This window comes from Salvelinus fontinalis, chromosome 3 (genome assembly GCF_029448725.1).
Source record: "Salvelinus fontinalis isolate EN_2023a chromosome 3, ASM2944872v1, whole genome shotgun sequence".
Lineage (NCBI taxonomy): Eukaryota > Metazoa > Chordata > Actinopteri > Salmoniformes > Salmonidae > Salvelinus > Salvelinus fontinalis.
Genome location: NC_074667.1, coordinates 17,736,066 through 17,749,352, shown reverse-complemented (window position 1 = coordinate 17,749,352; position 13,287 = coordinate 17,736,066). Strand labels below are relative to the sequence as shown.

The following is a 13,287-nucleotide window of genomic DNA, read 5'->3' as shown; positions in this document are numbered from 1 at the left end:
GGCAGTCATTTGAGAAACCAAGGCTGTTGAGTCTGCCGATAAGAATACGTTGATTGACAGAGTCAAAAGCCTTGGCCAGGTCAATGAAGATGGCTGCACAGTGCTGTCTTTTATCGATGGCGGTTATGATATCATTTGGTACCTTGACCTGGTCACGGGTGCACCTGGTTGAGGTGCACCCGTGACCAGCTCGGATATCGGGTTGCACAGCGGAGAAGGTACGGTGGGATTTCGAAATGGTCAGTGATCTGTTTGTTTACTTGACTTTCAAAGACTTTAGAAAGGCAGGGTAGGATGGATATAGGTCTGTAACAGCTTTTGTCTAGAGTGTCACCCAATTTGAAAAGGGGGATGACAGCGGCAGCTTTCCAATCTTTAGGAATCTCAGACGATACGAAAGAGAGGTTGAACAGACTAGTAATAGGGGTTGCAACAATGGCAGCAGATCATTTTAGAAAGAGAGCTTTCAAATTGTCTAGCCCAGCTGATTTGTATGGGTCCAGGTTTTGCAGCTCTTTCAGAAAATCTGCTATCTGGATTTGAGTGAAGGAGAAGCTGGGGAGGCTTGGGCAAGTCGCTGCAGGGGGTATGGAGTTGTTGGCAGGGGGTTGGGGTAGCCAGGAGGAAAGCATGGCCAGCCGTAGAGAAATGCTTATTGAAATTCTCGATTATTGTGGATTTATCGGTGGTGACAGTGTTTCCTAGCCTCAGTGCAGTGGACAGCTGGGAGGAGGTGCTCTTATTCTCCATGGACTTTACAGTGTCCCAGAACTTTTTGGAGTTGGAGCTACAGGATGCAAATTTCTGTTTGAAAAAGCTAGCCTTTGCTTTCCTAACTGACTGTGTGTATTGGTTCCTGACTTCCCTGAAAGTTGCATTTCGCGGGGACTATTCGATGGAAGTGCAGTACGCCACAGGATGTTTTTGTGCTGGTCAAGGGCAGTCAGGTCTGGAGTGATCTAGGGGCTATATCTCTTCTTAGTTCTACATTTTTTGAAAGGGCCATGCTTTCTTAAGATGGTGAGGAAATTAATTTTATAGAACAACCAGGCATCCTCTACTGACGGGATGAGGTCAATTTCCTTCCAGAATACCCGGGCCAGGTTGATTAGAAAGTCCTGCTCGCAGAAGTGTTGTAGGGAGCGTTTGACAGTGATGAGGGGTGGTCGTTTGACTGCGGACCCATAACGGATGCAGGCAGTGATCGCTGAGATCCTGATTGAAAACAGCAGAGGTGTATTTGGAGGGCAGGTCGGTCAGGATAATATCTATGAGGGTGCCCATGTTCACAGATTTAGGGTTGTACCTGGTGGGTTCCTTGATAATTTGTGTGAGATTGAGGGCATCTAGCTTAGATTGTTGTACGGCCAGGGTGTTAAGCATATCCCAGTTTAGGTCACCTAACAGAACGAACTCTGAAGATAGATGGGGGGCAATCAATTCACATATGGTGTCCAGGGCACAGCTGGGAGCTGAGGGGCGTCTATAACAGGCGGCAACAGTGAAAGACTTATTTCTGACAATATTTATTTTTAAAATTAGAAGCTCGAACTATTTGGACACAGACCTGGAAAGTATGACAGAACTTTGCAGGCTATCCCTGCAGTAGATTGCAACTCCTCCCCCTTTGGCAGTTCTATCTTGATGGAAAATGTTGTATTTGGGGATGAAAATCACAGAATGTTTGGTGGCCTTCCTAAGCCAGGATTCAGGCACGGCAAGGACATCAGGGTTGGCGGAGTGTGCTAAAGCAGTGAGTAAAACAAACTTAGGGAGGAGGCTTCTGATGTTAACATGCATGACACCAAGGCTTTTACGGTTACAGAAATCAACAAATGAGAGCGCCTGGGGACACACAGGGCCTGGGTTAACCTCTACATCACCCGAGGAATAGAGTAGGATGAGGGAACGTCTAAAGGCTATCAAATCTGCTCGTCTAGTGCGTTGGGGGTAGAGAATAGAAGGAGCAGATTTCTGCACGTGGTAGAATAGATTCAGGGCATAATGGACAGACTGGAGTAGGGTACGGGTACAGTGGAGGTAAACCTACACATTGAGTCAGGATAAGAGAGGTTGCATCTCTGGAGACACTAGTTATGCTAGGTGAGGTCACCGAATGTGTGGGAGGTGGGACAAAAGAGGTATCTGAGGCATTTTGAGTGGGGCTAGGGGCTCCGCAGTAAAATAAAACCATGATAACTACCCTAAACAACAGTATACAAGGCATATTGACATTAGAGAGAGACACAAAGCGAGGCATAAAGCAATCACAGGTGTTGATTGGGAGAGCTAGCTAAGACAACAACGGGTAAGACAACAACAGCTAATCAGCTAAGACAACAAAAACAGGTAAAATGGTGATGAATGGGCAGAGAGGGTCAGTTAACTACACACAGGGCCTGAGTTTGAGGCTTATATAACTAAACGTAACATGTCATACTAATATGAGTATCCCATATTGACTTTTACTATGTTAGGTCTAGTCTATGACACCAGGCTACCCTCTCTCATTTCCCTTCTTTCTTCCTCTTTCTTGCCTTGTCTCCTCTCATCCTTTATCATTTTCTTCTCTGTTTCTTACTGTCTCTCTCTCCTTTCTTCCCCACCCTTCTCTTTCTCCACTTTCACTCCCCCGACTAAGTTCACACCTCAAATGGTGTTGCATACTAAAGAAGATATACGATAACAGTTATCTATCCTTCCTTCGCCCCTTTACGTTCTGGTGGTAGCACACTGGATGGAGTGAAGCTATTGTGGACTGTACAGCCCCCATCTGCAGAGAAGTGATGGTAGAGATCTTTAAGATGTGATATGTGTAGGAGTGTGTCAAGACCATACGACATCATCACCTTTCATTACTCCAACATACTCCTCTTGTACTTTAGAGACAGCGCTGATGCTGCATTCCGTAGTACCTGTAGGTATTTGTTAAAGCGATATATACATTTCCATTTCCAAGTATACTTCCAAGTATACCAATTTCCAAGTATACGTCCCCGATAGAAATCTTTATGATTTATATTTTAGCTTTGTTTTAACTTCCTCACTTGTAAGAGAAAGTTACAGAGATGATAGTCTATTGAAACCATGAACTTGAGGAAGAGCTTGTCTTTTCCCTCATTCTTTCCAGTTAAATGTTGACGTGACTATAAGTGGTTTGCATAGCGCCTTTCCACAAGCCATTTGAAGTTGCTTTAGTTGACTTGCAGCAAGCTGTATGGCATGAACCAAATTCCATTTGACTGCTGCTTGATGGGCACTCATTTAGGGCGGCAGGGTAGCCTAGTGGTTAGAGCGTTGGGCTAGTAACCGAAAGGTTGCAAGTTCAAATCCCCGAGCTGACAAGGTACAAATCTGTCGTTCTGCCCCTGAACAAGGCAGTTAACCCACTGTTCCTAGGCCGTCATTGAAAAATAAGAGTTTGTTCTTAACTGACTTGCCTAGTTAAATAAAAAATGTTAAATGTAAGTCGCTCTGGATAAGAGCGTCTGCTAAATGACTTAAATGTAAATGTAAATTTAGCTGACAGTAAGAAGCTCAGTAGACTCTCTCTCTCTCTCTCTCTCTCTCTCTCTCTCACCCCCCTCTCTCTTGCTGTCTCTCACTCCCCCCTCTCACACACCCGCATCTCTCTCTCTCACCCCCCTCTCTCTTGCTGTCTCTCACTCCCCCCTCTCTCACACCACCATCTCTCTCTCTCTCTTTCAATTCAATTCCAATTTAATTTACATTTTAGGGCTTTGTTGGCATGGGAAACATATGTTTACATTGCCAAAGCAAGTGAAGTAGATAATAAACAAAAGTGAACAGTAAACATTACTCACAGAAGTTCCAAAATGATAAAATGTCATATTATGTATATATACAGTGTTGTAACGATGTGCAAATAGTTAAGTACAAAAGGGAAAATAACATTTCCCATATGAGTTGTATTTACAATGGTGTTTGTTCTTCACTGGTTGCCCTTTTATAGTGGCAACAGGTCACACATCTTGCTGCTGTGATGGCACACTGTGGTATTTCACCCAGTAGGCATGGGAGTATATCAAAATTGGGTTTGTTTTCGATTTCTTTGTGGATCTGTGTAATCTGAAGGAAATATGTGCCTCTAATATGGTCATACATTTGGCAGGAGGTTAGGAAGTGCAGCTTAGTTTCCACCTCATTTTGTGGGCAGTGTGCACATAGCCTCTTTTCTTGAGAGCCAGGTCTGCCTACGGCGGATTTTATCAATAGTAAGGCTACTATGCTCACTGAGTCTGTACATAGTCAAAGCTTTCCTTAACTTTGGGTCAGTCACTGTGGTCGGGTATTCTCTGTCTATGGCCAAATAGCATTCTAGTTTGCTCTGTTTATTTGTTCATTCTTTCCAATGTGTCAAGTAATTAACTTTTTGTTTTCTCATGATTTGGTTGGGTCTAATTGTGTTGCTGTCCTGTGGGGTCTGTTTGTGTTTGTGAACAGAGCCCCGGAACCAGCTTGCTTATGGGACTTTTCTCCAGGTTCATCTCTCTATAGGTGATGGCTTTGTTATGGAAGTTTTGGGAATCGCTTCCTTTTAGGTGGTTGTTGAATTTACGGCTCTTTCCTGGATTTTGATCATTAGCGGGTATCGGCCTAATTCTGCTCTGCATGGATTGTTTGGTGTTTTACGTTGTACACTGAGGATATTTTTGCAGAATTCTGCATGCAGTCTCTCAATTTGGTGTTTGTCCCATTTTGTGAATTCTTGTTTGGTGAGCGGACCCTAGATCTCACAACCATAAAGGGCAATGGGTTCTATAACTGATTCAATTATTTTTAGCCAAATCCTAATTGATATGTCCCATTTTATGTTCCTTTTAATGGCATAGAAGGCTCTTCTTGCCTCTCAGCTCATTCACAGCTTTGTGGAAGTTGCCTGTGGCGCTGATGTTTAGGCTGAGGTTAGTATAGTTTTCTTTGTGCTCTAGGGTAACAGTGTCTATATGGAATTTGCAATTGTAGTCCTGGCAACTGGACCTGTTTTGGAACACCATTATTTTTGTCTTACTGAAATTTACTGTCAGGGCCCAGGTCTAACAGAATCGGTGCAAATGATCTAGATGCTGCTGTAGGCCCTCCTTGGTTGGGGACAGAAGCACCAGATCATCAGCAAAGCAGACATTTGACTTCAGTTTCGAGTAGGGTGAGGCCGGGTGCTGCAAACTGTTCTAGTGCCCTCACCAATTCGTTGATATATATGTTGAAGAGGGCGGGGCTAAAGTTGCATCCCTGTCTCACACCATGACCCTGTGGAAAGAAATGTGTGTTTTTTGCTCATTTTAACCGCACACTTGTTGTTTGTGTACATGGATTTTATAATGTTGTTTGTTTTTCCCCCAACACCACTTTCCATCAATTTGTATAGCAGACTTAGCCTTTGTTTTTGTTTGTTTGTTTGTCAATTAAGGTGTGCAGGGTGAATACGTGGTCTGTCGTACAAAAATTTGGTAAAAAGACAATTTTACATTTTCTCAGTACAATGTTTTCACTGAGGAAATGTGGGAGTCTGCAATTGATGATAATGCAGAGGATTTAACCTAGGTTGCTGTTGATGCATTTCCCACGGTAGTTATTGGGGTCAAATTTGTTTACACATTTGTGGATTGGGGTGATCAGTCCTTGGTTACAAATATTGGGGAAGATGCCAGAGCTAAGGATAATGTTTAAGTATAGCCAATTGGAATTTGTGGTCTGTATATTTTATCATTTAATTTATCTCTTTCACTCCCCCCTCTCTCTCTCTCTCTCTCTCTCTCTCTCTCTCTCTCTCTCTCTCTCTCTCTCTCTCTCTCTCTCTCTCTCTCTCTCTCTCTCTGTCTCTGTCTCTGTCTCTGTCTCTCACTCCCCATTTCTCTCACTCCCCTCTCTCTCTCACCTGTTCTCTCTTTCTCTCTCACCTGCTCTCTCTCTCACTCTCTCTCACCTCCCCTCTCTCACTCTCTCTCTCGCCTGCTCTCTTTCTCTCTCCTGCACTCTCTCTCACCTGCGGGCTCTCTCTCTCTTGCCTGCTCTCTCTCTACTCCCTCTCTCTTTTCTCTCTCTCTCTACCCCCTCTCTCGTTCTCTCTCTACCCCCTCTCTCTTTCTATTTCTCTGTATCTCTCTCTCTTTCTCCCTGGCTCAGAAGTAGGTGACAAACAGTCACACAATCAAATTCCTCCCTTGGTCCATGCCCATATGATATAGCACTCATACCTCCCTTTGAGTCCACCATAGCTTATCTAGTGCAGCCGGATGATCAGTCTGGCCCCTCGGTGTGAGTATATGGGGGCCCCTACGGAGAAGGGACACTGGAGGTGGGGCCCGCGGTGGGCATCCACTATAACAGTGATAGTGGGGGGAGGGCTAGGGAAGCAGGAGAGAGAGGGGGAAGCTGTCATGGTATGATGGCGAAATGGGGAGGCCTACGTTATCTCCAAGGAGACAGCCCAGGAAGACAGCATTACCAGAGGATTTGGGGCTGTGCTGCGGCGCGCTGAGGCAGGAAGCAGCCTGTGAAGAGGCTGAGTTACAGAGATGGATTAGAGAGCCATAATACTTCAGAGGAGATAAGCAGCCAGCCCCAGAGTTAGCACTTCAAACAGTTATTTGCCAGTTTATTTATCTGTGTGTGTGTGTGTGTGTGTGTGTGTGTGTGTGTGTGTGTGTGTGTGTGCGTGTGCGTGTGCGTGTGCGTGTGTGTGTGTGTGTGTGTGTGCGTGCGTGTGCGTGTGTGTGTGTGTGGTTGGGGGGTGGGGGAGGTTGGGTGTGTGTGTTGGGGGAGGTTGTGTGTGTGTGTGTCTTGGTTTGGTGTGTGTGGGCGGTTGTGTGCATGTGGTGGGGGGTGGGGGAGGTTGTGTGTGTGTGTGTGTGTGTGTGTGTGTGTGTGTGTGTGTGTGTGTGTGTGTGTGTGTGTGTGTGTGTGTGTGTGTGTGTGTGTGTGTGTGTGTGTGTGTGTGTGTGTGTGCACGCTTATTTATTTCCTATAGTCTTTTTCCCCTCCAGCAGTACCGACCAAACAGTAACTACTTCAAAACAGCTGATATACAGTGGTTGCTCCACTAAAAGTAATTTGTGGTTTAGTACGATACCCTGCGTCACCACTTCATTGCTCCAGACCAGTGTATAAAAGTTGTGTTATACAGCGCCTGGGTGGCGCAACGGTTTAAGACACTGCATGCTGTGTTGCTACAGATGCTGGTTCAATACCCGTGCCAGGCCTTGACTGGGAGACCCATGAGATAAGTGTAGTTTTTTGGTTTCTCTCCCTCTAAAAACAGAAATAAATCATTGTCAATAACGAAGTGGCTTTATTTACAAATTAGTAACAATGTCTCACCCCATGTTCAAGAATGGCCTTTTTCTCACTCATTTTACGCTATTTGAAAACAAAATCATCTCCAAAATGTAATTTTTTAAACAAAGCGATTTATTATTATTACTTTAGAATTAAATAAAAGCCTGTTTGATATTTTCACAGATATATTATTAACCCTGTTATTAGCAGGACAATATATATTGGTCATATTGGTAATGGCTCCCGAGTGGCGTGCAATGGGATTGTCTTGCAGTTCTTCAGCTGTATCTACTGAAACAGTGGTGGGCGCGCGAGGTTCAAGGCACGAGGGCAGGGGGCACGGGATGGGCCGCAGAGCTGCGCACAGAAGACCAACCTAGCCCATGGGGAAGGGGGGGGGGGGGCCTGCCACACTGGCAACATTTTAAGGGGCACTACATTAATAATGTAGCTGACGAGGGAAATGTTCCCGCTTCTCTGTTTTTAGTGCCAGTCTGCCCGTTCAATCTAAAACAATGTAACTAATAATGGCATCTTTATGCTTTCGTTAATAAAATAATGATAAAAATACTCTTTCAAAATGCTGATGTTTATTTAGTTATGGATCCATAATGAATTACTGTGGGGATAAATATCACTGAATTACCGAGAGTCGCGTCATATTTTTTGATATACTGTAGGCCTATTGTAGGCGACTCGAGTCTCACTAGCGTTGAGTAATGTGCTGTTAAAAGTAGTGTAGGTCTCATTTAAAGATCATATTGATCATATTGAAGTTAGAAGCAATAGGATTTGAAGCAATAACCTACAACTATTTTAGCACGGTTTCGCACTGCTCTGAGACAAGTATGGTCTTGATGAATTAATGAGATTTTTATTTTCACTGAATCTCCGTTTGGGTATTGGTTAGACTACAATTAGAAAATTAGGGTGTAGAAATGTTATGCTCTTAGTGTAACCTTTATTTAACTCGACAAGTCATTTAAGAACAAATTCTTATTTACAAGGACAGCCTACTCCTTCCTCCCCGCCAGGGAATTGAACCCCGGTTTCCTGCGTGGCCGCACAACACAGGGATTCTTTAGCTAAATAGCCCAGTACTGTAGCCTACTCCCGACCGTCACGTTGTACAGCGCAAAAATCCAGAGGGTCCGTCTCGCTTCTTTTTCTTCTGGGATCAGAGAGTGACTGTATGTGGATGTGTCATAAATTGAACAGAAATGGGTTTGGAGTGTGTCTGTGTGTGTCTGCGCACGCGTGTGTGTTTTTGGAGTTGGAATTGCAGGCCCAGGTGTCAACAGCGCTGTGTTTCCTTTGAGCAGTGGGGATCGAGGTTTCATTACTATGGCTCCTGCGGGGGAGACATCTCCCCCTGGAATACGTATTTCATTGGCTCTCTACCTGGGCCTCACTCCTTTTGTGTGCAAGTAAATGCATACTCACTCACTCACTCACTCTCTCTCTCTCTCTCTCTCTCTCTCACACTCTGTCTCTCACACTCTCTCACTCTCACTCTCTCACTCACACTGACTATATCATTGTATATCCTCACTCAGATATATTTTCCATCTGGCCTTTGTGTTGCCTTGCCTTTTGATTGAAGCATTCTTTGTGGGCATGCACTGGAAAGTAACATCACAGGCACAGGCAACAAAGAAAGAGAATACATTAGCCGAGGGGAGCTATATATACAATACAATGTGGTCCCCCAAATACATATCCAATCACCCTAGAATGGAGATAAGACTCCATGTGTCTTCCACATAGGTCAAATTGTGGCACTACTGATATAAAATGTACAAATAAAATATATTTAATACAGTCAAAGCAATGCTAGGAAAAGATGGGCCTCGAGGTATACTGTGATACCAGGGCAAAACATGCAGATACTAGAGAGATATTACGATTCGTAATGGCGTGTTGTTACACAACCTTAAATGACTCCTGCTCAGATCCTCAAGATGTTATCAGCTCTCAATAAAGGTGGAGGGAGCTGGTCCCTGAAAAAATCATGAAATAAATTGATTTAATCAGCAGAACGCTCCGAAGCCCCACTCCTGAGTGGCGTGGCGTGGCGTTCCCTTCAGTGCACTGCACATGAAAGCATTTGGGGCTATCGGTGTGCCTCTGCTGAATTCAGGGAGCTGAGAAATAGGTTTGTGCTGATAATGATGCTGGGACCTAGGAGGCTGGTAGTTTGAGCTAATGACGTTTCAGCGCGCATCTCCTCACTTTTCTCCATCACTCCCTCCTTCTCTCTCTCTCTTTTTTTTGCAAGTGCAAGGTAAAAACAGATTTAGGAAATGGATATCTCACAGCAACAAATTCCCATTTTCCGTTATACTTTTTCCTCAGCTATCTTCCCTCCTGTGCCCACACCAGGGCCTGATCTGATACCGTGTGATTGTCCCCTGATTTAAAAACTCCCCACGGAGTGCCAGGTGATAAAGACTAGGGGAAATTACAGGGCCCTGGTCTCGCCCTGCATGCGCCAAAGCACGCACTGATATCCACGGTGTGGCTAGCTCACACTACAAAACTATCAACACCAGGAAATGGCAGTGAACCCCATTTAGCGGAGTGCCTACGATAAGGGCATTTGGCCTGATAGCATGCAACACCTGACTTGTTGCTTTGATAGACTACAACAGTCACACGGCCGTTTCGTCTCTCTGTCTTCCTCCCACTCTCCACATGTTTTGTTATTTCAAAGGGGAAACACTGCTTTCAAGTGTTCCTCTTACTCTATATCCTGAGGATTTTCCTTTTTAGGAATAAAAAGCTTCCTTGAGTTCAAGATGGCATCTTTTGTCATCTGCGTCTTTTCTTTCTTTTGGTGAGATTGGTGAAGTTGTTGTAAATCCAGGTCATGTCTCTGTGCCCTACACATTCTTGTGCCTGTTGTTACAGGACATATCACATGGAGATGCAGAGATACAGTTGGGTCCTGGAGGCACAGTAGCACGGGTAATGTTTGGGGTAAAGTGAGCATGCAGAATGCCATTACACCTTCCAGACTTCAGACAATGAGCCCCAATATTCTAATTTAAGCTTTTTGATCAAATTACTTTTTTGATCAAACCCTCACTCACCTCATACAACTCTGATATGCCCAAATCAACCTACAAAATGAATAAAAACACAAGGCCAGGTACAAGACCAGATACAAGAGCACTGATATCTAAATTGTTGTCTAGATTGTGGTCGCTCCCTCCCCCAAGAGGCAGCATTTGCGTCCTAATTGGCAACCTTTTTTCTACAAAGTGCACTACTTTTCACCAGAGCCCTATAGGTTATTTAGGGTGCCAATAGGATGCCTTTTGGGATGCTTTTTAGTTGTTTAACCATTTTAAAACAATCACACAAACTTGGAAAAGACATGCATGCACAGTGCATTCAGAAAGTATTCAGACCCCTTGACTTTTCCCACATTTTGTTGCGTTACAGCCTTATGCTAAAATATATAAAATATTTTTTCCCCCTCATCAATCTATAAACAATACCCCATATGTTTTGCAAATATACATTTAATAAAAGTCAATACAACATTTACATAAGTATTCATACCCTTCACTTTCTTGAAGCACCTTTGGCAGCGGTTACAGCCTCGAGTCTTCTTGGGTATGACGCTACAAGCTTGCCACACCTGTACTTGGAGAGTTTCTCTCATTCCTCTCTGCAGATCCTCTCAAGCACTGTAAGGTTGGATGGGGAGTGTTACTGCACAGTTATTTTCAGGTCTCTAAAGAGATGCGTGATCGGGTTCGTCCGAAGCCAATCCTGCGTTGTCTTGACTCTGTCCTTAGGGTCATTGTCCATTGTCCGAAGGTGAACCTTCGCCCCCAGTCTGAAGCCCTGAGTGCTCTGGAGATGGTTTTCATCAAGGATCTCTCTGTACTTTGCTCCATTCTTCTTTCCCTCGATCCTGACTAGTCTCCCAGTCCCTGCAGCTGAAAAACATCCCCACAGCATGATGCTGCTGCCACCAACATGCTTCACTTTAGGGATGATTCCAGGTTTCCTCCAGATGTGACGCTTGGCATTCAGGCCAAAGAATTCAATCTTGGTTCCATCAGACCAGAGAATCTTGTTTCTCATTATCTGAGAGTCCTTTAGTTGCCTTTTGGCAAACTCCAAGAGGGCTGTCATGTGCGTTTTACTGAGCAGTGGCTTCCGTCTGGCCACTCTACCATAAAGGCCTCATTGGTGGAGTGCTGCAGAGATGGTTATCCTTTCTCCCATCTGATCTCCCATCTGATGGTTATCTCCCATCTCCCATTCTCCCATCTTTAGCTCTGTTGTTCTGTCAGACTGACTATCGGGTTCTTGGCCACCTCCCTGACCAAGGCCCTTCTCCCCCGATTCCTCAGTTTGGCAAGGCGGCCAGCTCTAGGAAGAGTCTTGGTGGTTCCAAACTTCTACTTAAGAATGATGGAGGCCACTGTTTTCTTGGGGACCTTCAATGCTGCAGAAATATTTTGATACTCTTCCCCAGATCTGTGCCTCGACACGAACCTGTCTCGGAGCTCTACGACCAATTCCTTCAACCTCTTGGCTTGGTTTTTGCTCTGACATGCACTGTCAATTTTGGGACCTTAGATAGACAGGTATGTGCCTTTCCAAATCATGTCCAATCAATTGAATTTACCACATGTGGACTGCAATCAAGTCGTAGAAACATCTCAAGGATGATCAATGGAAACAGGATGCACCCTAGCTCAATTTCGAGTGTCATAGCAAAGGGTCTGAATACCTTACGTAACTGGGGTATTTCTGTTTTTTATTTTTAATAAATGTGCAAAAATGTCTAAAAACCTGGTTTTGCTTTATTATTATGGGGTATTGCGTTCAGATTGGTGATATGTTTGATTTGTTTCATCCATTTTAGAATAAGGTTGTACCATAACAACATTTTGAAAAATGGAATGGGTCTGAATTCTTTCTGAATGCACTGTACATGAATAAAATCATAAAGGATAACGCACAATCAAGTCTGGGACTTATTTCCATTTTGGCAGCCAGCATCTGCTTTAGGGTCCACTGCTGGTGCTGATGATGGTGGTGGTAATGGTAGTCCCAGGCCTCCTGTGTGTATGACTCGGAGGGACGGCAGCTGTCGAGAATAGGGGCAATTATTCACTCATCGCCTTGCAGTACAAGGCCCAGAGACCGCCGTCACTGATTAGTAATCAGATGGAAGGAGGAAGCGCGTCGAACAGAGAGGGTGTGTGTGTTGGATAGAGATTGTTTGTGTGTGTGTGATAGAGAATTTACTATATGTGTGTGTGTGTTGGTTTCTGTGTGTGTGATGAAGTGAGTAAGTTTATGGATGTGATTTTTGTGAGTAAGATTGTGTGTGCTCTCACAGACCCAATCCCCTCTATGAGATCATTGCTCCCAGGTTGTGTGTCTCTGGGTGGTAGATGGTTCTTTCGTCTTTGCATGAGCGGATGAGAGAGTGAGACGGGGTGGGGGGGGGTGAGTGATTGAGTGCTCTCGGCTTTCTTCCTGTGGAGATAGATGAGGCAAGCTTCTAAATATGAATGCATTTAAAACACAGCGAGGGGGGAAAAAGGGCAAAGCCAGGCTTTTGATTTTAGATTTTGTCATGTTTTTTATTTGTTCACTGACACTTAAAGCCTGGGTTATTTCGACTTTGGCTAAATCACACCATGATACTATATCAATAGAATTTACATGTTTCTAAGTGGGAGTTTTTGCCTTTTACTCATGTACCTATCCGTCTACTTTTATTTCAACAGATACGTTCACATGCACAATCAAAGCATAACAACACCGTGTGCCATATTTGCTCTTACCATGCCTGTAAACGTTGCCTCACCCGTTCCCTGTTCACTCTCCCATTCGTAAGGATGGCTTACCTGGATGGCACATTTTCCTCAGAAATCACTCAGTCTCGAACATATGTGCTTCTCTGGTGGGCCATGCCGCGGCGGTGTTCAAATATCCCCAGCCAATGAGAAGTGG

General features: G+C 44.4%; 1 protein-coding gene across 23 annotated transcripts in view; it reads left to right on the top strand.

Annotated features, from left to right (window-relative positions):
* The window catches only part of LOC129840290 (receptor-type tyrosine-protein phosphatase T-like), a 448,617-nt gene that overhangs the window by 182,838 nt on the left and 252,492 nt on the right, over window positions 1-13,287 (top strand). The gene's annotated exons all lie outside the window — the stretch shown is intronic.